This window comes from Bos indicus, chromosome 13 (assembly GCF_029378745.1).
Source record: "Bos indicus isolate NIAB-ARS_2022 breed Sahiwal x Tharparkar chromosome 13, NIAB-ARS_B.indTharparkar_mat_pri_1.0, whole genome shotgun sequence".
Taxonomy (NCBI): domain Eukaryota; kingdom Metazoa; phylum Chordata; class Mammalia; order Artiodactyla; family Bovidae; genus Bos; species Bos indicus.
Window position 1 is genome coordinate 72,033,623 of NC_091772.1, and position 26,255 is coordinate 72,059,877.

The 26,255-nt window shown below is 43.6% G+C and overlaps 1 long non-coding RNA gene across 1 annotated transcript in view; it reads right to left on the bottom strand.

Moving 5' to 3' along the window:
• Positions 1-4,600: 4,600 nt before the first annotated feature.
• Positions 4,601-26,255, bottom strand: part of LOC139186589 (uncharacterized) — a 58,204-nt gene continuing 36,549 nt past the window's right edge. Inside the window, exons 2-3 of the long non-coding RNA XR_011570224.1 lie at positions 10,005-10,102; positions 4,601-6,426 (exon numbers count right to left, since the gene is read on the bottom strand). This is a non-coding gene — a long non-coding RNA (uncharacterized lncRNA). The remainder of the gene's footprint in view (positions 6,427-10,004; positions 10,103-26,255) is intronic.

Below are 26,255 nucleotides of genomic sequence, written 5' to 3' on the forward strand. Positions count from 1 at the left end.
CCTCAACAAACTGGCCCCGAACCCTCTCCACTCAGGCTACAGCCTCACTACACCGTTAGCAGCTCACAGCCAGTGCCACCACACATCTGTACCCTTTGCTCTCCCCAAAATGCTCCAGGCTCTGCTCAAGGGTCTCCTCCTCCAGGAAGACTTCCTGACCCTTCCCAGGCCCCAAAGTAGAATGAACACGTGTCTCCGTTCTGCCCTGAATGACTCTGTAGATGTTTCTATCACAGAAACATTTCCGCCACTGTGTATGTGTCTGTCTCAGCCTTCTGGCTTCCAATACTCCAGGGATACTGTCCCTATCTTGCTCATTTCTGTTTGCCCAGGACCTAGCACAGTGCCAGACACATGGGTGAACAGTCACGTGAACTGAAACCCCATCAGAAATCCAATTTCAAGCTACCCAGAACATCAAGTTCACGGGCAGGGTGCCTGGCACATGGCACACGCTCACTCAACAAAAATTCACTTCATGAATTAAAGAATGAGCGCATGAGCAAAGCAGCTGGGCGTTTGCACACTTATTTCTATTGAACCTCTTCCCAGATGACCTTGAGGGTTGCTTCCAGATGTAATCTGGGGAAATGGAAACTTCAGGTATTTTCTAGTAGATTGACCATTAACTCTAGGTTGTTGTTATGGACAGAATGTTTGTGTCCCTGCTCCCAAATTCAGGTACTGAAACCTTCACCCCAGTGTGATGGTATTAGGAGGTGGGACCTTTGAGAGGTAAGGAGGTCATAAGGGTGGAGCTCTCACCAATAGGATTAGTGCCCTCGTGAGAAGAAGCCAGATTGCTAGCTTGTTCTTTGTCCACTATGTGAAGACACAGCAAGAAGATAGCCGTTTGCCACCTGGAAGAGCATCCTCACCAGAACCCAACGTGCTGGCGGCCCAATCTCAGAATCCCACCTTCCTGGAACCATGTACAAGCCATCAGCCTAAGGCACTGTGTTACAGCAGCCCAAATGGACTAAACAGTCTCAAAGTAACTTTTTAGACTGTTCTTCTGAGACAACAGAACTTCAAAATGCAGTAAGAAAATAAACCTCCAATTTAAACTGTGACAATAAAAGAACATTAGTCACTCCACATTGCACACAGGCTTGGCTTGATTCTGGAGGGATAATGAGATTCTCAAAAATCAATGCTTAATACATAAAGGCTTTTTAGTGTCAGGTTCTGGCCAGAAACAAACCTTGAGACAGGGGTTCAAGTACAATCAGTTCATTTGGGAGGTGACTCCAGGAAGAACCAGCAGGGAAAGAGGAAAGAAAGAGAATAGGGACTTCCCTGGTGGTCTAGGGGTTAAAACTCTGGGTTCACAATGCAGGGGGCCCAGGTTCAATCCCTGGTCGGGGAACTAGATTCCACAAGCTGCAATTAAGACCTGGTACAACCAGATAAATAAAAGTAAATTTTTTTTAAAGATAGAGAAGAGATACAAACCAATTAACCAATTAGTTAACTGGTGTATTACCCGTCCAATTAGTGTGTTACCCGTCCAATTAGCACTGTGGACAACTAAATCTTGATCTTACTGGGGACTCTCAGAGACAGTGTAGACTCACCTCTGAATTGACCCACCCAGGGGGAAAGGGAGCTGGCTAGTTTTCTCCAACTCTCATTTGCCAAGCATGTTCCCAGGGCATTAACTTGGTGGTGGTAAAGAAACTGCCTGCCAACGCAGGAGATGTAAGAGATGTGGGTTTGATTCCTGAGTTGGAAAGATCCCTTGGAGAAGGGCATGGCAGTATTCTTGGCAATACTCCAGTATTCTTGCCCAGAGAATCCCATGGACAGAGGAGCCTGGCAGGCTACAGTCCCCAGAGATACAAAGAATCGGACACAACTGAAGCAACCTTCAGGCACCTGTGCACATTTGCAGCCTGCCCTCACACCCAGGGCTGAGGGATAGGCCTTGAACAGAGACTAGTGGTACCTGCAGGAGACCTTTGGCAGAGTCAGGGGTGGTGACTGCCAGATGGGAGTGAGCAAATCAACAGTGCTACAAAGCCCAAGGGAAAATGAAGTTGACACAAGCACTTGTCTCCAACTAATAGGTATCAGAACTGAATATAAATCTAAGCCAGGAAGTGAGACAAAAGCAAGTTCTGGGCAGAGGAGAAGCTAGAACCCTCCATCTGCCTCTCCTCCTCTCTTCCTTTCGAAGTCTGTGTGTCTGCCATTCTGCCTTCTCTCTCTCCCTGACCTGGAATCTATTTTCTTCTCAGTCGGAGTCTTTCTTCCTCTACCCCCTCAATATCTTCCACCCACCTCTTCTGTCCTGATTTTCCCATCTCTTAAGAGCCCATAGCACGAAAGCAAAGCATCTTGCTTAGTATTTGTTTACTTAGGAACAGTGAGTTTTATGTACACTGTTCTTAATTAAAATCTCAGCAAGTTTCTATTTGTGGATGGAGAGGCATTCTGCCTAAGAAGGGGGGGCTTTAAAATCTTGGCACCTTCTTTCCAAAGCATCCCCAGCACTTGGAAGGAACACTCAGGATTCAGTGTTGCATCGGGGGCCCGTGAAGCTATTCGTGTTCTCAGCAACACCAATTATTGGCAATTTCACTCTGTGAGGGAAGTGGATTTCCTTCCAGACATGCTATAGTGGCACTTAAGGAGAGGCGGCTCGCTGCTTCCTCCTTGTGGGTGGCCCAATGGATAAATGCTCATCCAAATCGTCAAATAGGGTATCTACAGTCTCCACCCAAACCACAGTCTGCAGTAATTGCTCTCTTCTGGCATTTTGGGGGCTCCCCTCTAAATGCATTAAGAAAGAGTCTCGCTGTCTTCCAGACTCTCCTGCTCACTTCCAACTCATTCTCTACATGACTTTCCTCAAAATCACTCAACTGTCGCCTCCTCCAAGAAATCTGCCTTGGCTCCCTCACCTGGCAGTCACTCTCTCCTCTCTGTTTCCTGAACTTGGGACCACTTGCTTGTACGGCATATGCTCCAGACTGTGCGGTCTGCTCACCAGGCTGTGGATCCTTAAGGACAGAGTCCCCAGTCTGGTCAATGTTTCTCACTGGAGGTTCAGCAGAGAGTTCAAGGTTGGTAAATGTTGGATGGATGAATGGATGGATGGATGGATGATGGCTGGCTGGCTGGCTGGCTGAATGAAATGCTGGGACTTAGTCTCAGACCAACTCTTGGAACTCTTGGGCTGACAACCAGTGAAAAAGACAAGGAATCCAAGGTGAGGAAGCCCAGTGGTTTTCACCCTGGGGTGGGTGTGGGCGCCAGAGGACTAAACATACCCCATGTGGAACCAGGGCTCTCCACTCGGCTGGTTTTACATATTGGGGTTCTGGAAATGGAATTCCATCCTAAAAAGCTATAAAACTACTGTTCTACAGTCTCAACCACAGCATTTTTTTAGAGGGGGCATGACTTACTCAAGGGAAGCTTTGCTCGGACCTAGGTTTACTAACTTCCGATCCATTGCTAGTCCGTGGCTCAGTACCACAGCCAAGCCCAGAGATGTGGTTCTGCCTCCAAACAGACACCCTGTGCCTGGAGATCCAGAAAGAGGGGACATCTGGCCAGCACTCAAAGGGGAGCTTGGGATGAGGAGATGGGGGACAGACAGCAGCAGGCGTGTGGGGCCGCCAGCGGCTACCCTGGACCAGAGTGGAGGCAGGAGTGCAGCCTCTAGGTATGCGGGAGGAGGCCAGAGGAAATGAGATAGGAGCCCCAAAATCACGGTGGAGCTCAGGAGTCTAGACTGGGACCAGGGAGTCACAGCGGAAGGCCGAGACGAGACCCCTCCCTCAGCCTTCCCGGGTGCATCACGCGTGGCCACAGCCCCGCAGGATGGCGGTCAGAAGCGTCCCTGGAACACACACCGGAAAGGGCAAATCCCTGCTGGACCCCTGTTCCCTCTCCCCGAAGCCCGAATCCCGCCTTGTGTGGAAGAGTAGTAGCCCAGGAGACGGGGGCTGCGGGACTTCGCAGCGCCTGGAAGCCCACCGCCCACCCCTCGCCACCTCGGCCCGGGCCTCAGGCCGCAGCCGGCAGAAAAGTGGCGGTGCTGCCACCTCCTGGTGCCTTCGGGGAGTACAACCCACGTCCAGCCGGCCTCAGCCTTCGCTTAGGTGGCCAGGGATCAGGAGGCTGGGGTTTCAGAAGAGCGGATCAGCTGTTTACTTTTCCTTTTTCTACATGCTATCATGGAAAGCTCCAAACATAAACAAAAACAGCGAGAAGTGTACTCATGCCTGTTATTCCGCTTCTCCAGTTAGTTTACCCCTGATCTTATTTCTTTACCCACCCCCACTGCCCCCTTCCAAATTATTTCAAAGGAAATCCCAGGCATCTTATCATTTCAACCTAAATGTTTCTGTATATATCCCTAAAATAAGTATTTTTACAAGATAACCACAACACCATTATCTCTCCAAAAAAGAATAGAATTCCTTAATGTCATCAAATATGTGTCAAATCATCAATTGTCTCATGAATTCATGTTTTCTATAATTTATTAATCAGGATCTTGATAAAGTCTACAAGTTAAAACTGGCTTAAAGTCTTTTGAGTCGTTTTTTAATCTATAGTTTTCCTTTTCATTTGTTATTGTGTTCAGGGTTTTTATTTGGGGTTTCTTTTTTTTTTTTTTTTACAATTCATTTGTTGAAAGAAATTGGTCATTCGTTCTGACATTTTCCACAGTCTGAATTTTGCTTGTTTTATCCCTATGGTATCATTTAACATGTTCCTCGAATTTCTGAGTTGTAAATTCTGTCACTTGGGGTTGAATCCAGAGGCTTGTTCAGATTCCTTTTTGATCTTTGGCCAAGTCTACTTCAGAGGGGCTGCTGTGTCCTGGCAGGAGCTAGTGATGCCAACTGGTCTCCCTTCTTGCGATGTCAGCAACCACTGACCATCATGACCTACATCCGCTGTTTCATTGGGGATCTCAAAATGCTGATATTCTATCACAGCTGTTTAGTTTTAAATCCAAGATTTATTATTGATTCAGAATTCCTTCCTGCAACAAAAATGGCCTGTGGGAGAAAAGCCTCTTCTGGACCCTGAAACGTCTCCTTCCTTTTCCAGAACTGTGTTGTCCAACAAGAATACCCACATGTGGCCACTAACACCTGAAAATTGGCCAGCTGGAATTTGAGATACGCTGTAAATATAGAGTACATTTCCAGTTTCCAAGAGTTGATATGGAAAAGAACTGTGAAATATCTTTATTAATCATTTTTTATCATTTGCATGTTGAAATAATATTTTAATATAGTGATTAAATAAAATGTATTATTAAAATTAATGCATCTGTTTCTTTTTACTTTTGAAATGTGGCTACTAGAAATTCTTAAATCATATTTGTAGCTCTTATTCTATTTCTGTTGGCTAGTGCTATGGCTCAGATGGTAAAGAATCTGCCTGCAATGCAGGAGACCCAGGTTCGATCCCTGGGTCAGGAAGATCTGCTGGAGAAGGGAATGGCAACCCGCTCCAGTATTATTGCCTGGAGAATCCCATGGACAGAGGAGCCTGGTGGGCTACAATCCATGAGGTTGCAAAGAGTGAGACATGACTGAGTGACTGGCACTACTACTAACACTGGTCTAGCATCTAGTTGCCACCGTGATTCATGAACTCTCCCAATGATTATTGAGCTCCACCTATGTGTCGAGCACTGTTCAGAGAATACAGTAGTGAACAAACTAGGCAATGCCCCTGTCCTCATGGAGCTTGCATTCTAGAAGGAAGAAATGAACAGGAGAACTAAATATATACTACTAAATAACCTATGAAGTAATAAAGTAAGCACAATAACTAAGCAACTAAGTACTACTTGTCAAAATATGGGACAATAGGGTAAAGCAATACCTGGAGGAAAATATATGGTTTTAAAAGTATTTGTCATAAAACTCAAGAGAGTTAATGCAAACAAGCTTAAGTCTTCAATAAAGAATTTGGAAGAGAGCAAGAGAGATGATGACATTGTGAACTAAAGTAGGGGAAATGGTGAAAAATTAGGGATTTTTTTTGAAGACTGAGTCAACAGGATGGATAGCTATTTCTGGAACTCAGTGGAAAGGGTATGAACTAGAAATATATACCTGGCAGTCATCAGCATGTAGGTGGTATTTAAAGTGATAGAGAGCAAGGGTAGATAGAGTGTAGGACCTAGGTGAACTCATCAGAGCCTCAGTTCTGAGCTTAAACTGGCTAAGTCTTGTTGGGAGCCCCAGGCTATATTAGGTACAGAGATGCTGCCTCAGACCAGTAACACTCACCTGGTGTGTAAACCAAAATACCCAACAAGGAACATAGTTGTCAGGTAGACCAGATGTCACCATCATCGTCATTGCCATCTTCATCTTCACTATTGCCATCACTTTTATCATCCATTCATTTATTTATTCAACATCTCACACAGATGGCATATTACTCCTGGTATATCAAAGGGGAAAGTGAGCTTTAATAACTTTGTCCACAACAGGACAGTGGTGGGAGTCTATCCTAGACCCCAAGTGTTGCATTGACGGTACAAGGATCTTCACTGCCACGTCGTTCATAACAGCAAAAGCCTGGGCACAGCATCAACTGCCATCATTAAAAGAGTGTTCATACAATTATAGGTATGAGTGATATAAACAGACATCTAAGATCTATTCCAGGGACTTTCCTAGTTGTCCAGTGGTTAAGATTTGCCTTCCGATGCAGGGGACATGGACTCAGTCCCGGGTGGGGAACTAAGACCCCACATGCCAAGGGGCAACTAAGCCCTCACCACACAAATACTGAGCCCACATGCCACAATGAATACCCAGCACAGCCGAAAAAAAAAAAAGGATCTATTCTAAAGAAAAAAAAAAAGACCTATTTTAAAATTCAGTAGATGCAGTAGGTGTGGTAACAGGGGTACTGTACATGAGCCCAGCACTGGGACTCAAGCCGAGATCTACCACTGACAGGTGTGTGACCTGTGGCAAATCACACTATCTCCCTGAGCCTCAGCTTCCTCATCTGTTCAGTGGGGGCAAGACTCCCTTTCCTGTGACCCCACAGGTCTTTGCTGCTGCTGCTGCTGCTAAGTCGCTTCAGTGTCCAACTCTGTGTGACCCCATATACGGCAGCCCACCAGGCTCTCCCATCCCTGGGATTCTCTAGGCAAGAACACTGGAGTGGCTTGCCATTTCCTTCTCCAATGCATAAAAGTGAAAAGTGAAAGTGAAGTCGCTCAGTCGTGCCCGACTCTTAGTGACCACATGGACTGCAGCCTACCAGGCTCCTCCATCCATGGGATTTTCCAGGCAAGAGTACTGGAGTGGGGTGCCATTGCCTTCTCCACCACAGGTCTTTAGTGAGAGCCAAATAGAAACAGATGCTAAAGCTTTTCATTTCAGCAGAAGGATGTGCAAATAAGAGGGGTCATGGCTGCTGCTTCCAGAAGTTCAAATAAGCCAGGCTCTGCTCAAGTGATACCTATAACTCTGGAGGCCTAGTCCTGCTAGCAGTAGGACTGAATCAGATTTTGGGACCCCCAAGCCTCTCTAGCTTTGCACACACCCAGAGAATCACCCTTAGATTCCAGTGACCAGGGCCTCCTGCCTTGTCACTTGGTTTGAAATGCCTTGAGGACCCTACTTTGAAGGGTCCTTCTCTGACCTTCCAATAGCCAGCACTTCTGTCCACAGGGCAAGGAACCTAGGGGTCCAAAAGGCTGTGCTCACCTATAGCCCCTCCGCATTCCTAGACCACACTGCTGCTGCTGCTGCTAAGTCGATCCATTCGTGTCCGACTCTGTGCGACCCCATAGATGGCAGCCCACCAGGCTCCCTCATCCCTGGGATTCTCCAGGCAAGAACACTGGAGTGGCTTGCCATTTCCTTCTCCAGTGCCTGAAAGTGTAAAGTGAAAGTGAAGTCGCTCAGTCTTGTCCGACTCTTAGCGACCCCATGGACTGCAGCCTACCAGGCTCCTCCGTCCATGAGATTTTCCAGGCAAGACCACACTGCAGTTCCCCAAATCCCCAGAATTCTGTGCCTAAATGTCATGAGCCTGCCTCCAGCACCTGCATCAATTCTTCTCTGGGTCTTCCTTCCAAGAGTGGACTATGCCCAGTGTATGCACTCCTAGCCTCAAAGGGCCAAGAGGAGGTTAACTGAATGGGGATGAAGGAGGTGGAAAGGAATGGGGAAATGCAGAGTGGGGTGACCACATGCACATAGGGAGACCCCGTGAGGATGGTGCAGGATGAAAAAGCTAAGGCTAGAAGAGGACGTGATGGACTGCAGCCCAGAGCCCCTGTTTGTGCACCTACCCCAGACCTCTCAAGCCCTGAAGGTGCACATAAACATCATAACACTGATCATTCTCCTTTCCTTCCCTGAGGAGGCTGGTGATAAAACACAGGGAGCAAAAACAATCATTGCTAGAGGCCTAATTATGGCGAGCAGCCTGTTAGTGCTGTATATAGACTCTGCTTTGGGGGAAATGTGCTGATTTATGCAGTTCCCAACATTTAAAGGTGAAGACCAGACTGTGGCTGAATCAGATCAAATCATTCTCTGGGACAAATTACAACACTGAGCTGCTGAGCAAAATTGTGTAAAAGATTGTCTGTCTTTCCTTCCCTCTTCCTGAGACTAACTTCACCTTGGGTTCTCTGGCCATTCCTTTGAGTCAAAGTCTCAAGTTGGCCATGTGGATATTGAAGGAGAAGTCAGTAATTACCAAGTACCTGCTCTATGCCAGGCTCTGGGGAATTTAAGGCATCTCAGACTGAGGCCTCCAGGAGCTCACATCCCAGTGAGCTCAAACAGATCCTCTTGGCCTGCAAGCTGTCTAGCTGTGGAAGATTGCAAAAATGGTACCAAATCCCCTCCACACCCGATATGTGCACCTTATTGCTATGTTACTTTGAATGCCCTTCCACTCCCATGCTGGGCTCAGTCAGGTGACTTGTTCTGGCCAATAGGATGCTAGCAAACATGATGCAAGCAAAGATTTGAAAAGTTCTGGGGAAATGGGGTTTGTCCTCTTTTGCAGTTCTTGGAATTCTCAATGTAAAGAAATTTGGGCTACCCTCCCAGAGGATGAGGACCACATGAGGTTATGCAGAGAGAGACCCTCCTGCTCAGCATCTCAAGAAGTCCTGGTAAGCCCATCATAAGCCAGCCAGTCCCAGGAAATCCACTGGCACACTGCAGACCAACTAGTGATCCCAGGCTGGTCCAGAAGAACCATCCAGCTGAGCCCAGCCCAGAATGCCAAACCATAAAATTGGAAATTAAATTATTTTCAATTATCCATAACAAAGGATAGGACTGAGCCAGACCTATAAGAATGAGTAGAATTTACCAAGTAGACAAACCAGGAAGAGTAAATCAGGCAGAGGGAACAACATCAGCAAAGGAACAGGGAACCCTGTTTCCAGAGAATTATGAGTCACTCAGTATGACTAGATCACAGCGCTTCCAGGAAAGATGAGGCTGGTAAGTTAGACAGAGGCCTTGCCTTAGGGGACCTCAGTGCTGAATTGGAAGTTTGGACTTTATCCAGTCAACAGTGGGAAGCCCCTGCAGAAACATGAGCAGGAGGGAGCCAAGGTGAGTTGTGTGTTTTTCAGGGTCACTTTGACAGCACTGAGGGTCATCAGGTGCCCACCTTCCATCTCCAGCAAGCAGTCAGTGCCACCAGCCTCTAAGAGATGTCAGGAAGCAGTCCTTCCACTCTCCTCCCCTCACCCCAACCTTAGGCAGGAGGTGCTGCTGGGATTCCAAGGTAAATGCACCTCAAATGAACGAAGGGAAGTCCATTTCCAATGTCAGTTTTCATGTAGCAATGCTGTTTCAAGGTCAGTGACAGGTGTGTTGGCTTCTCAGAGTCAGTGACAAAAGGGGACAAGTGTGGACAGTGAGAAGACAGCTTCACAAAATCAGCCTTTTTCAGAGTTGGAGAGGACCTTGAAGGCCAGCTGGCCCAGCCCCCTTTGAAGAAGGACTCTACCACACACCCTTCCTTACCTAGCTCCAGTGACAGGGTGCTCAGCATCTTCTCTGCTCAAAGTTCTTCATCACAGGCTTATTATTGGTTCGGGCTTCCTGCTTCAGTCCATAGCAGCCTGCAGAGGTGACAAGATGCCTACTGAAACCCTTGATTTGTCTCTTCTCCAGCCTGAACATAATTCTGGAGTGATCTGCACAGAATGAAAAGGGCAGCACTTGCTTCATTGCCAAATTCAAATCTCTATCAGTGTAGCCTAAATAAGCTGTCATGGCAGTTACATCAGTCCCACCCCCACATCACCTCCAGGATCCCCTTTCCCGATAAGGTGGTATTTTGTACGTCCTTCCACTGTAGCTGAATTGCAATTCTTTTCCGACATGACAAAATGATTGAAAAAACAAGCCCTAGAGCCAATGAATCTTTGTCCCCTCCCCAACCCCAGCCCAAGGTCTGGAATAGAGTAGCAGCTCATAAAGCATCTGCTGAATGAATGTCTGTTTCCTTTATGAGTACAGGCTATGGGATGGGACACACACAAAACAGCCTAGCACAGAACATATGGGCTCAGGAACAAGAATGCTTAGGTTCAAGGCCCTGTTTTCACTAGCCCCACCTTCACAGACCCACAGTTCCCAAACTATGTTCCAAGATACCCCTGGGCACTTCAGCAAACACACACGGGTACAGCTGCCCCTTTTTGGCCACACCACATGACTTATGGGATCTTAGTTCCCTGACCAGGGGTTGAAAACCTGGGCCCTTGGCTGTGAGAGTGCAGAGTTCTAACCACTGGACCAGCAGAGAATTCCCTAAAAGGTTGTTTGGTGGTTTTTTTTTTGCTGCAGTGCAAATTGGAAGGAGTTTCCCCAATCAGGGGTTGAACCCACACCCTCTGGACTGGAAGCAGGAAGTCTTAACCCCTGGACCCCCAGGGAAGTCCCCCAACTGTTATCTGAAATGTTCAAAAGGAACACGATCATATCTACCAGATATCCACAAACTACAGCTCATTTGCGCTGCATTCATTCTGATGACATCAGATCCTTGCAAAGCTGGGTTTTCAGTGTTTATAGTAATAAAAAGCAAATACCATGTGAAAACCAATGTAGAACAAGAAAAGAAGATGACAACATCCCACCTGATTCTAAGTTTTTAGATGTGTAGCGCCCAACAAGCACACACATCCCATTACTATGTAATTCTGCTTATTTAAGATGGAATAATTTTTTTCTTTCAACTTGTATGAATTATTTTTTCCAATAACTACTAAGCTGTTAGGACATAAATATTTAAAAGTAGTTGTTTGGACCTAACAACTTAATAAACAGAACTACTACGTATTTCTTTTGGCCTTTGGATATCATGGAAAAAATACTGAGATACTAAGGGTTATTGGAAAATATGGAAACCTGTTTTAGGCATTTTAACATCATTTCTCTGGACCTCAGTTTCCCTAAATATAAACTGAGGGGTAACAATAATAAACAATAAGGTTGTTGATAAGATTAATTGAGGCACCTCAGACGGGACTAGAATCCATGTGCCGGGACTAGAATCCAGCCTAAACCCAGGTTAGGACCTGAACCCACTGTCTTTTAACTGAAATCACACACCTGGTCTCAGGACTTAATGAAGCACAGATTCTCTAAGTCTAGTTGCAGAAAAGAACTCAGTGAGAGACAAAGTGATAGATAAGAAGTGGATTTATTTAGAGAGATAAGAGATGTACATTCTGTAGGAGGTTAAACCAGTCAATCCTAAATGAAATCAACCCTGAATATTCAATGGAAGGACCGATGCTGAAGCTGAAGCTCTAATACTTTGGCCACCTGATGCAAAGAGCTGACTCACTGGAAAAGATCCTGACGCCAGGAAAGATTGAAGGCAAAAGAAGGGTGCACCAGAGGATGAGATAGTCACATAGCATCAGGGACTCAATGGACAGGAATTTGAGCAAACTCCAAGAGATAGCAGAGGGCAGAGGAGCCTGGCGTGCTGCAGTCCATGGGGTCGCAAAGAGAAGGACACGACTGAGTGACTGAACAACAATAGCAACAGGAAGGAGGTGATTAATATTGCACAATTGAGATGCTAATTACGAACCATCTTTATCAGCTTGTTGCTGCAAATTTCCCCAGGCTCTGGAGGCCACAGTCTGAAAGAATGAGTTTCTAGGCTTAGTCTGAGTTGAAGGTAATTAAGACCGTCAGAGCTACAAAACCACATGCTTCAAACTGATTCAGACCTTTCACTAAATTAGCCCATCTCAGAATGTGTTGGAATCGTGAGGTTTTGCCAGCTGTATAATCAGTTCCTTATTCAATTCCTTAAATAGAGATTTGTTGATAAACCAACCTACTGTTTTTAAAATGAAGTTTTTTGGAAAAAAAAAATAATAAAGCTTTCCTTTAAAAAAAAGATTCCAATTTTCATCAGATCAAATTTCCTTTGCCTTTTTGCCTCTAGGGTGCCTAGGGATTCTGAATTTTTTTTTTTTTTTTTAATGCTGAGTTATTCCTTTATTAGATAGTCATTGAAATAGACCTCATTCCCATAGAGGGGTGATTATGGGCACAGAAAATACGTCCGTTCCTTTTACAAAGCTGGTAGCTGACAGCCGTGATTCTGCTGGTAGCATCAGTGGAAATGTTGCATTTTATAAAACGAATACTGAGATTATTATAAAGCTGTTTGGGGCATGTTTTCTGAAATTAAAAAATAATGAAAATGGAAAAATGGTTTCTCTCAGATGAAGGGCTCTACACACAGTCTAAACTCCCTCAGCCCCTTCCCTCCCCAGCTAATGAAAGATGAGTATCTGTCTCTGACCTCACCCTCCAGTCCCCTGGGCCACCCAGGTCTGAATCTGAGCCTGGAGCACAAAGCAAACTTCCCAGATCCTCCGTGTGAGTACATGACATTTAGACATTGTGACATCAGAAAGTTTAGGCTTTTGAAAAATCACCTTATCCCATCTCCTTGAGACCGACCTCATGACCCCAAAGAAACCTCTGGCAGAAAGCAAGGCCTCTCACATTTAGATGAGGAAGGAGTCTTTGTCACAAAAACTGTGAGAGATGGCTAAGATTCACATCTTGCTTCTGCTACCTACTAGCTGTGTGACCTTTGAGCAAATGACCTAACCTTTCTGTGCTTTGCTTTTCTCATTTGCCCATAATCCAATCACAGCACATTTAAATGATGCTAGGGTGAACGCGTTGAGTTAAAGTAAATAAAATGAGTAATTGCATGTGTGGCTTGCTTTGGGGGCTCACACTGTATTTCTTTTGGACAGCAATGCTTTAGCAGTGTTTACTGTATTAACTGTTTTTTTAATTTAACTTCTTTATTTATTTTATATTTTTGGCTGCACTGCATCTTCGTTCGGAGAAGGCAATGGCACCCCACTCCAGTACTCTTGTCTGGAAAATCCCATGGACGGAGGAGCCTGGTGGGCTGCAGTCCATGGGGTCGCTAAGAGTCGGACAAGACTGAGCGACTTCACTTTCACTTTACACTTTCATGCATTGGAGAAGGAAATGGCAAGCCACTCCAGTGTTCTTGCCTGGAGAATCCCAGGGACGGGGGAGCCTGGTGGGCTGCCATCTATGGGGTCGCACAGAGTCGGACATGACTGAAGCGACTTAGCAGCAGCAGCAGCAGCGTCTTCATCGCTGCGTGCCGGCTTCCCTGTCTGCAGCGAGCAGGGGCTGCTCTCCAGTTGGGGGTGTGTGGTGGCTTCTCTGGTTGCAGAACACAGGTTCTATGCACCTGGGCTCTAGCAGTTCCTGCAAGTGGCTCATAGTTGTGGTTCATGAGCTCTAGAGCACAAGCTCAGTAGTTGGTACACACAGGTCTAGTTACCCCACGGCATGTGGAATCTTCCCGGACCAGGGATCAAACTTGTGTTCCCTGCATTGGCAGGCAGATTCTTAACCACTGGACCGCCAAGGAAGTTCTGTATTTACTACTGATTAGGCTACTTCACTCTGAAAGCATAGACGTTAATCCTAGAAAATCAACGATGACCAGTGAATTTTATCCTGTAGAGAAGTAAATGAAAAGATGATAACCCAAAGTTTACAGATCTCTTACATGTACTTTACCAGTCTCATTCCAACATTCTTTCTTTCAAGTGACTATAAATATTTCTGCCTCATACTTTTTTGAACTCTCCTTACCATCTTGCAGGTTCCCCTCATTTCAAGGAGTTAATTAAATTTTTGACACATGCTCACTTTATGGAGAGTTATGGAAATTTTGGAAATTATACTTTGAATGGGGATTCTGAAGATAAAGGAGGCTGAAAGGACCCCTTTTTCTCCCCCATCCCCACTCCAGGCTGTTGCCTTTTCTGAGTACAAGCTGGTTCTTAAGGAGATCACCTCCCCATGACTCTGTGAGCCTCCCTGCCTCCTGGAGTTAACTAGTGAGCAACGCAGGCCATGCGTGCTCAGTCACTTACTTGTGTCCAACTCTTTGTGACCCTTTGAACCGTAGCCCGCCAGACTCCTCTGCCCACGGGATTTTTCAGGCAAGGATACTGGAGTTGGTGGCCATTTCCTCCTCCAGGGGATCTTCCCAAACCAGGGATTGAACCAGAGTCTTTTGCGTCTCCTGCATCGCAGGCAGATTCTTTACCACTGTGCGTCAAGGAAGCCCAGAACACTGCAGGAGCAAGAGCCAAAAGTGGCTGCTCCAGGGAAAAACTGGGCTTTCAGGATCTATAGACTCTGCGTGAGCTGCTGAGCCTTCCTGACCTTTAAAGCACCCAGAAGTTGCTCATGTGGGTTGAGTTACCCACCCTCAAGTTTGAGAGTTCAGAGAGACCAGGGAACAGAGAAGCTTCATTTGGATGTCTTGGAGGGAGCCAAAAGTCTCCCATGGACCATAGGTCCTCAGGGCCAGAGACCCTCTTCCCCTGCCTATCTCTAAAGACACATCTCAGCCAGATCTAAACTAGACAGCAGAAGAGAACAGAGGGACCTCAGAGGAGGGTGAGGCAGAAGCATCAGACCACATGGTCGCTGAACAGAACTGCAGCTGCAAGAGACCAACTAACACCTGAATTTTAAAAGTGATAGTAGGCTGTAAGAAGAGACAAGAACCTATCACACACACACACACACACACACACACACACACACACACAATTAGAACTTAAAAACAAAAACTTTGAGCTTAAAAAAAAAAAACAAGCACACAGATGAATTAAAGGAAAGGATGTCATTTTTGAGCCCTGAATCAGAAACCTGGAAGATCAAGTATAAGAAACATCTTAAAGCTTAGAGAAAAAAGAACAACTAGATAAAAGACATGAGGGAAAAGATAAAAGATTTAGGGGAAAGATCCAGGAATCCTAACATGCAAAGACACAGGTTCCAGATGGAAACAAAATAGGAGTAGAAAAAGAGGCAAATATCAAACTCAGACCAGAAGAAGATTTCCCTGAACTGAGGAAAGATCTAGATAGCCTGTGCACTCCCTGGAAACAAAAGTGCTTCTGGCTAAGAAATTATTCACATGATAGGATGGAAGAAGATAATTGCAAATGAAGCCACGGACAAAGGATTACTCTCCGAAATATACAAACAGCTCACACAGCTCCGTACCAGAAAAACAAACAACCCAATCAAAAAATGGGCATTAGACCCAAACAGACATTTCTCCAAAGAAAACACACAGATGCCTAATAAACACATGAAAAAATGCTCAACATTGCTTATTATTTAGAGAAATGCGAATCAAAACTAACCAGTCAGAATGGCCATCATCAAAAAATCTATAAACAACATATGCTGGAGAGGATATGGAGAAAGGGGAACATGGAACCCTCTTGCACTGTTGGTAAGAGCATAAATTGATACAGCCAGTATGGAGAACACTGGAGATTTCTTTAAAAACTAGGAATCAAACTACCATATGACCCAGCAAATGACCCAGCAATCCCACTACTGGGCACATACCCTGAGAAATGCACAATTCTAAAAGACACGTGTACCACAGTGTTTATTGCTGAACTATTTACAATAGACAAGACATGGAAGCAACCTAAATGTCCATCAACAGATTAATGGATAAAGAGATGGTGGTACATATAACATATACAATGGAATGTTACTTGGCCATAAAAAGGAACATATTTGAGTCAGTTCTAGTGAGGTGGATGAACCTAGAGCCTGTTATACAGAGAAGTAAGTCAGAAAGAGAAAAACGAATATGATATATTAACCGTATATAGCAAATCTAGAAAAATGGTACTGATGGCCCTATTTGCAGGGCAGCAATAGAGACACAGACGTAGAGAAGAGACTTATGGATGCAGCAGCATGGGGGAAGAGAGGGTGGGATGAATGAGAGAGTGGCATTGAAACATATATATTACTACATGTGAAAGAGGTAGCCAGCGGGAATTTGCTGTACGATGCAGGGAGCTCAACCCAGTGCTCTGTGACAGCCTAGAGGGGTGGGATGGGGTGGGAGGGAGGTTCAACAAGGAGGGGACATAAGTATACCTGTGGCTGATTCATGTTGATATATGGCAGAAACCAGCACAACACTGTAAAGCAATTATCCTCCAATTAGCAATAAATTTTTAAAATTATTCACATGATAGGGTAGAAGAAAGATGCGTAAGGATAAGCAAGAGCTCACCGTTGCTGTGGTGAGCCAGTAGACGGATGACAGTGTATATGAGCCACAAAAATAGCTACTGTTTCACCTCTGCCCTCAAAATCTCCCATAAGAATATCTCTTGTGGCCCACAGTTCAGTTCAGTTCAGTCCCTCAGTCCTGTCCGACTCTTTGCAACCCCATGAATCACAGCACGCCAGGCCTCCCCGTCCATCACCAGCTCCTGGAGTTCACTCAGACTCACATCCATCCAGTCAGTGATGCCATCCGGCCATATCATCTTCTGTCGTCCCCTTCTCCTCTTGCCCCCAATCCCTCCCAGCATCAGAGTCTTTTCCAATGAGTCAATTCTTCGCATGAGGTGGCCAAAGTACTGGAGTTTCAGCTTTAGCATCATTCCTTCCAAAGAAATCCCAGGGCTGATCTCCTTCAGAATGGACTGGTTGGATCTCCTTGCAGTCCAAGGGACTCTCAAGAGTCTTCTCCAACACCACAGTTCAAAAGCATCAATTCTTTGGCACTCAGCCTTCTTCACAGTCCAACTCTCACATCCATACATGACCACAGGAAAAACCATAGCCTTGACTAGATGAACCTTTGTTGGCAAAGTAATGTTTCTGCTTTTGAATATGCTATCTAGGTTGGTCATAACTTTCCTTCCAAGGAGTAAGCGTCTTTTAATTTCATGGCTGCAGTCACCATCTGCAGTGATTTTGGAGCCCAGAAAAATAAAGTCTGACACTGTTTCCACTGTTTCCCCATCTATGTCCCATGAAGTGATTGGACTGGATGCCATGATCTTCGTTTTCTGAATGTTGAGCTTTAAGCCAACTTTTTCACTCTCCACTTTCACTTTCATCAAGAGGCTTTTTAGTTCCTCTTCCCTTTCTGCCAGAAGGGTGGTGTCATCTGCATATCTGAGTTATTGATATTTCTCCGGGCAATCTTGATTCCAGCTTGTGTTTCTTCCAGTCCAGCATTTCTCATGATGTACTCTGCATATAAGTTAAATAAGCAGGGTGACAATATACAGCCTTGACGTACTCCTTTTCCTATTTGGAACCAGTCTGTTGTTCCATGTCCAGTTCTAACTGTGGCTTCCTGACCTGCACACAGATTTCTCAAGAGGCAGATCAGGTGGTCTGGTATTCCCATCTCTTTCAGAATTTCCCACAGTTTCTTGTGATCCACACAGTCAAAGGCTTTGGCATAGTCAATAAAGCAGAAATAGATGCTTTTCTGGAACTCTCTTGCTTTTTCGATGATCCAGCGGATGTTGGCAATTTGATCTCTGGTTCCTCTGCCTTTTTGAAAACCAGCTTGAACATCAGGAAGTTCACGGTTCACATATTGCTAAAGCCTGGCTTGGAGAATTTTGAGCATTACTTTACTAGCGTGTGAGATGAGTGCAATTGTGCGGTAGTTTGAGCATTCTTTGGCATTGCCTTTCTTTGGGATTGGAATGAAAACTGAACTTTTCCAGTCCTGTGGCCACTGCTGAGTTTTCCAAATTTGCTGGCATATTGAGTGCAGCACTTTCACAGCATCATCGTTCAGGATTTGGAATAGCTCAACTGGAATTCCATCACCTCCACTAGCTTTGTTCGTAGTGATGCTTTCTAAGGCCCACTTGACTTCACATTCCAGGATGTCTGGCTCTAGGTCAGTGATCACACCATCGTGATTATCTGGGTCATGAAGATCTTTTTTGTACAGTTCTTCTGTGTATTCTTGCCATCTCTTCTTAATATCTTCTGCTTCTGTTAGGTCCATACCATTTCTGTCCTTTATCGAGCCCATCTTTGCATGAAATGTTCCTTTGGTATCTCTGATTTTCTTGAAGAGATCCCTAGTCTTTCCCATTCTGTTGTTTTCTTCTATTTATTTTCATTGATCACTGAAGAAGGCTTTCTTATCTCTTCTTGCTATTCTTTGGAACTCTGCATTCAGGTGTTTATATCTTTCCTTTTCTCCTTTGCTTTTCACTTCTCTTTTTTTCACAGCTATTTGTAAGGCCTCCCCAGACAGCCATTTTGCTTTTTTGCATTTCTTTTCCATGGGGATGGTCTTGATCCATGTCTCCTGTACAATGTCATGAACCTCATTCCATAGTTCATCAGGCACTCTATCTATCGGATCTAGGCCCTTAAATCTATTTCTCATTTCCACTGAATAATCATAAGGGATTTGATTTAGGTCATACCTGAATGGTCTAGTGGTTTTCCCTACTTTCTTCAATTTAAGTCTGAATTTAGCAATAAGGAGTTCATGATCTGAGCCACAGTCAGCTCCTGGTCTTGTTTTTGCTGACTGTATAGAGCTTCTCCATCTTTGGCTGCAAAGAATAGAATCAATCTGATTTTGGTGTTGACCATCTGGTGATGTCCATGTATAGAGTCTTCTCTTGTGTTGCTGGAAGAGGGTGTTTGTTATGATCAGTGCATTTTCTTGGCAAAACTCTATTAGTCTTTGCCCTGCTTCATTCCGTATTCCAAGGCCAAATTTGCCTGTTACTCCAAGTGTTTCTTGACTTCCTACTTTTGCATTCCAGTCCCCTATAAGAAAAGGACATCTTTTTTGGGTGTTAGTTCTAAAAGGTCTTGTAGGTCTTCATAGAGCCGTTCAACTTCAGCTTCTTCAGTGTTACTGGTTGGGGCATAGACTTGGATTACTGTGATATTGAATGGTTTGCCTTGGAAATGAACAGAGATCATTCTGTCGTTTTTGAGATTGCATCCAAGTACTGCATTTCGGACTCTTTTGTTGACCATGATGGCTACTCCATTTCTTCTGAGGGATTCCTGCCCGCAGTAGTAGATATAATGGTCATCTGAGTTAAATTCACCCATTCCAGTCCATTTCAGTTCGCTGATTCCTAGAATGTCTACCTTCACTCTTGCCATCTCTTGTTTGACCACTTCCAGTTTGCCTTGATCCATGGACCTGACATTCCGGGTTCCTATGCAATATTGCTCTTTACAGCGTCGGACCTTGCTTCTATCACCAATCACATCCACAGCTGGGTATTGTTTTTGCTTTGGCTCCATCCCTTCATTCTTTCTGGAGTTATTTCTCCACTGATCTCCAGTAGCATATTGGGCACCTACTGACCTGGGCAGTTCCTCTTTCAGTATCCTATCATTTTGCCTTTTCGTACTGTTCATGGGGTTCTCAAGGCAAGAATACTGAAGTGGTTTGCCATTCCCTTCTCCAGTGGACCACATTCTGTCAGATCTTTCCACCATGACCTGCCCATCTTGGTTTGCCCCACGGGCATGGCTTAGTTTCATTGAGTTAGACAAGGCTGTGGTCCTAGTGTGATTAGATTGACTGGTTTTCTGTGAGTATGGTTTCAGTATGTCTGCCCTCTGATGCCCTCTTGCAACACTTACCGTCTTACTTGGGTTTCTCTTACCTTGGGCATGGGGTATCTCTTCACGGCTACTCCAGCAAAGCGCAGCCGCTGCTCCTTACCTTGGACGAGGGGTATCTCCTCACCGCCTCCCTTCCTGACCTTCAACGTGGGATAGCTCCTCTAGTTGTGGCCCACAGTAACAAGAAATATATATGTAAGAGAATTTGTAAAATGTAGTTCAGCCTAGCCAAGTTCACATATTTCAAAGTCACTATAACCAGCCAAGGCTGAAAGAGCTAAACAGATACCCTTAGCTCCATTTTCACTGAGTGGCTTCTGGTCAAGCTGAGCAAGCCAGTGGTACAACGGCTTAGCCGGTTCTGCCCTATGTGGAACTCCTTTCATGGGCAACTGTTATCTCAGAGCTCCCCTGTCAGGCTGCCAGAGACAGTATTAGTTGTACATCATGATGCGATGGTTTCCCTGCCCAAGCCTGCTTCCTCCCATTTCCTTTCACAGGTGTTACAACACCATAAATCTGTCTCTGCATCTGCATCTCAGAAATTCCAACCCACATAAAACATTGTTAAAGCAGCTATTATAATTATGCTCAAGGACTCAAAAGAAAATATGCTTCTGAAAAAAATGAACAAATAGAGAATTTCAACAGATGAATAGACATTACAAAACAGTACCAAATGAACATTCTAGAACTAAAAATTACCATAGCTGGATTTTTTTTTTTTTAAGTTCACAAGATGGCTTTAACAAGAAATTGAAGGTGACAGAGTCAACATACTTGAAGTTAGGTAGAAGTTATCCAATCTGAAGAGCAGAAAGAAAAAGGCTAAAAAAATTTTAAGAGGCTCAGGGATCTGTGGAGCAATACTAAAAGGTTTAACATAAGTGGGGTCCCAGAACACAAGGAGAAAAGGGGACAAAAAAAAGTTTTTTAAAGAAATAATGGCCAGGGATTTGACTGGTGGTCCAGTAGTTGAGAATCCACCTTCCAACGCAGGGGACGCAGGTTCGAGTCCTGGTAAGGAACTAGGATTTCACAGGCTGCAGAGCAACCAAGCCTGTGCACCACACCTAGAGCACTGGCGAGCTGCAACTATAGAGCTCACGCACTCCGGAGCCCACACGTCACAACTTGAAGGAAGCCCATGCATCACAATGAAAGGTCCTGGATGACGCAACTAAGACCTGATGCAGCCAAATAAATATTTTTTTATAAAGAAAGAATGGCCAAATTTTTCCCATTTAGGTGACAGTTATAAATTTACAGTGTCAAGCTCAAGCCCCAAGCAGGAATAAATACAAAAAAAAAACAAAACCCACATGTGGATGGCTATTTCACACCAAACTTCTGAAAATTAGAGACAAAGAAAATATCATTAAAGCAGCCAGAGAAAAATTGCACACGGCTATCAGCAGTGATTTGAATGACTTCTGACTTCACATCAGATGTAACGGAGGGCAAAAGACAACTGAATTGGTGGGACTTCCCTGGCAGCCCAGTGGTTAAGAATCTGCCTTCCAATGCAGGAGATGCAAATTCAAGCCCTGGTTGAGGAACTAGGATCCCACATGCTGCAGGGGAACTAAGCCTGCCCACCGCAACAAAAGATCCACAGTGAAGATTACACATGCCACCACTAAGGCCCAACAGAGTCAAAAATAAATAAATAAAATAAGTATTTTTAAAAAGAATAATCTGTAGAGTGATGAAGGGAAAACCGTCAACCTAGAATCCTAAACCCAGTAAAATAGACTTCAAAAATAAATATATTGCTGCACAAGACATTACTGCAAACTAGTGGCTTTAAAACAACACACGTGGGTTGTTTTACCGTGGGTCAGGAATCAGAGGATGGCTCAGATGGGTCCTCTGTAAGGTGCCATCAAGGTGTCAACCAGGGCTCAGTCCTCATCTGGAAGCTTGACTAACCACAATGAATCCTCTTCCAAACTCACTTAGGTTGGTGGCAAAATTCATTTCTTAGAGTCTGTAAGATGAGGCCATCCTCAGCAGCTAGATGCCACCTACAATTTCTTGCCCTGGCAGCTTGCTTGCTCAGAGCCAGCAAGTGAATGAGAAAGTCTAAAGTCAGCTAACAAAACAGTCTTTTATAACGTAACGTAATCATGGGAGTGGCAGCCTATCACTTTTGCCACGTTCTTCTGCTTAGAAGCAAATCACACGTCCCATCCACACTCACAGGGAGGGAGTCTATAAACACAGGAACACCAGAAGGTGGGGCTTCCTGAGAGTCATCTCAGGGTCTGCCCACCACAATGAATGGAAATAAAAAACTAACACAATCATTGCCAGCAGACCTGCTGGCTAAGTCTGTCCGACTTTTTGTGACCCCATGGACTTCTCCAGGCCAGAATACTGGCGTGGGTAGCTTTTTCCTTCTCCAGGGGATCTTCCCAACCCAGGGATTGAACTCAGGTCTCCTGCATTGTATGCAGATTCTTTACCAGCTGAGCCACAAGGGAAGCCCAAGAATACTGGTGTGGGTAGCCTACCCCTTCTCCACGGGATTTTCCTGACCAAAGGATCGAACCCAGGTCTCTCGCATTGTGGGCGGATTCTTTACCAACTGAGCTAAGGAACGGAATGTGCGTGTTAGTCACTCAGTCATGTCCGACTGTTTGCAATCTCATGGATTGTAACCCACTAGGCTCCTCTGTCCATGGAATTCTCCAGGCAAGAATACTGTAGAGGGTTCCACTCCCTTCTTCAGGGGATCTTTCTGACCCAGGGGTGGAAGCCTGGTCTCCTGCATTGCAGGCAGGTTCCTTGCCGCCTGAGCCACCAGGGAAGCCCATTACAAGGAATTCTATTACTAAATGCAGTTCATCAAGTGAAACGAAATGACATCGATGGACCTTCATATCTTCAAGAAGGAATGAAAATCCTTGGAACTATTAAATATATTAAATATAATGTTAAAATATTATATTCTTCTTAATTTCTTAGAAGAAGGCATCTGAACATTTAAGGTAGTAATTATACCACTGTATTGTAGGTTTATAATGTAATATTGTGATAAATATACATAAAAGTTGATCAGATCAGATCAGTCGCTCAGTCGTGTACGACTCTTTGTGACCCCATGAATCACAGCACGCCAGGCCTCCCTGTCCCTCACCAACTCCCAGAGTTCACTCAGACTCACGTCCATCGAGTCAGTGGTGCCATCCAGCCATCTCATCCTCTGTCGTCCCCTTCTCCTCTTGCCCCCAATCCCTCCCAGCATCAGAGTCTTTTCCAATGAGTCAATTCTTCGCATGAGGTGGCTAAAGTACTGGAGTTTCAGCTTTAGCATCATTCCTTCCAAAGAAATCCCAGGGCTGATCTCCTTCAGAACGGACTGGTTGGATCTCCTTGCGGTCCAAGGGACTCTCAAGAGTCTTCTCCAACACCACAGTTCAAAAGCATCAATTCTTTGTCGTTCAGCTTTCCTCACAGTCCAACTCTCACATCCATACATGACCACAGGAAAAACCATAGCCTTGACTAGAGGAACCTTTGTTGGCAAAGTAATGTCTCTGCTTTTGAATATGTGTGAAATGGTAAAATAAATAAATAAATTTTGTGTAAAATCTGAATGTGGCCAAAGTTCAGATGTGTAGTCACTAAGCAACTGCTTTAAAAAATGAAAAATGTATAGCTAAAAAGTTGATTAATGAATTAAAATGGAGCTTTAAAAATTATTTACATGACCCAAAAGAAGACAGAAAAAGTAGAATACAGAAGCTAAGAAAGACAAGTAATAAAACTGTAAATATATATCAAATCATATCTATAATTACAGTATCTTAAAAAACTAAATGCTCCAATTAAAAGTTAGCAGATAAGGGGGATTTCCCTGGTGGTCCAGTGGTTAAGACTTCACCTTTCAACATAGGAGGTGTGAGTTCAGGCCTTAGTCATGAAGATAAGATCCCACATGCCTCGTGGCCAAAAAACCAAAACATAAAATAGAAGCAATATTGTAACAAATTGAATGAAGAATTTTAATATGGTCCACATCAAAAAAAAAAAAATCTTCAGAAAAAAGCAGATAAGGTCAGAATGGATTAAAAAAGAAAAACAGAAAAACAGGCTATATTCTGACTACAAGACAGACTTTAACTATAATAATACAGGTAGATGAAAGGAAATGAATGACAAAAGATATAGTATACAGCATACAATCAGGGCACAAAAAGGAGGAGACTTCAAGACAAAGGGTAATATAAGAGTTTAAAAGGGACATTTCATGAGAGTAAAATGGTCCATTTTTATCAGGATATAAAAATTATAATTACATCTAATAATAGAGCTTCAACATACATGAAAAAAATTGACAAAATCTATCACTCCACTCAGAAATTGATGGAACAACTAGATCTTCAAATCATTAAAAAATCAAAAGATTTGAACAATGTCATAAACCACCTGGACTTGATTTATATTTATAGAACACCATAACCGAAAATAGCAGGATACATATTTTTTCAAATACTCATGGTACTATTCACCAAGATGAAATGTATCCTGGGCCATAAAACAAGTCTCAATAAAATTAAATTGAAGTAATACAGAGTGCATTTTCTGTCCATGATGGAATTAAATTTTAAATTGATAGCATTTAGACATATAGAAAAAATAAATCTTTGAATATTAAGCAATAAACTTATAATCATTGAGTCAATGAAGAAATCATAAGGAAGTTTTTTCAATATTTTTATATGATTAGTAAAAAATACAATACATCAAAATTTGTGGGATGCAGTTAAAGCAATGTTTAGTGGGAACATCATAACATAAATATTTATATTAGAAAATCAAATAGACGTGAAATAAATTAAGTTTCCACCTCAAGAAACCAGAAAAATAAGTGCAAAGCAAACCCAAAGTTAGTAGAAATGCTTTTTATTTAAGAGCAGAAATTCTCAAGATAGAATATAAAGAAAATTAACAAAGCCAAAAGCTGGTTCTTTGAAAAGATCAATAAAATTAATAGTCCCCTAGCTTGATTGACAAAGAAGAGATAAAATACAAATTACCAATATCAGGAATCTTCTGAACCTTCTGATTCAGGAGTATCCTGAATCTTCTTTCAGGAATGAAAGAAGAGACAGCCTTTCAAATACTATAGACAGTAAAATAATAATAATAGAATATTATAGATAACATTACGCTAAAAATTATGTAGACAATCTAGATCAAACACACAAATACCTTGAAAAAGACAATTTACCAAAATTGATATAAAATAAAATAGAAAAACTAAATAGCCACATACCTAATAAGAAATCAAATCAATAATTAAAAACCTTCCAATACATCCACATAGAAAAACCTTCCCACAAAGCAAATTTATCATTGTGAATTTTATTAAGAAAGAATTAACTTTCATCTTACTAAAAATCAGAAAATGGAAAAGAACACTTTCCAACTCATTTTATGAGACTAACGTAACCTCGATAACAAACCCAGCAAAGAAATTTTTTAATTTCAAACCTATGTCCTTTATGAACACAGATACAAAAATTCTCAACAGAATATTAGCAAATAGAATCCAACAATATAGAAAACAAAATGCATCATGACATACTGGGTGTATCCTTGGACTCTCAGCTTAACATATGCAATGCCAATCAATGTGATTAACCATATTAACAGAATAAAAAGAAAAAACAAACTTACTCAAATAGATTCTGGAAAACCATTTGAAAAAAATTAATCAACAGCCATTCATTTAGAAAAAAAATCTCCCAGCAAACCAGAATTAAATGGCATCTTCAAAAACCCTCTGTTAACATTTTACTTAAATATTGAATGAATATTCCTCCTAAGATTAAGGATAAGGTTGCTGCTGCTGCTGCTGCTGCTGCTGCTAAGTCACTTCAGTCGTGTCCGACTCTGTGCGACCCCATGGACTGCAGCCTACCAGGCTCCCCCATCCCTGGGATTCTCCAGGCAAGAACACTGGAGTGGGTTGCCGTTTCCTTCTCCAATGCATGACAGTGGAAAGTGAAAGTGAAGTAGCTCAGTCGTGTCCGACTCTTGGCGACCCCATGGACTGCAGCCTACCAGGCTCCTCCATCCATGGGATTTTCCAGGCAAGAGTACTGGAGTGGGGTGCCATTGCCTTCTCCCAAGGATAAGGTTAGGATATCCATTTTCTCCACTTCTATTTCACACTGTATCAGAGGGTCTAGCCAGTGAAGTAAGAGAAGAAAAAGAAGTAAAAGATGTATCAATACAAATTAAAGAAAC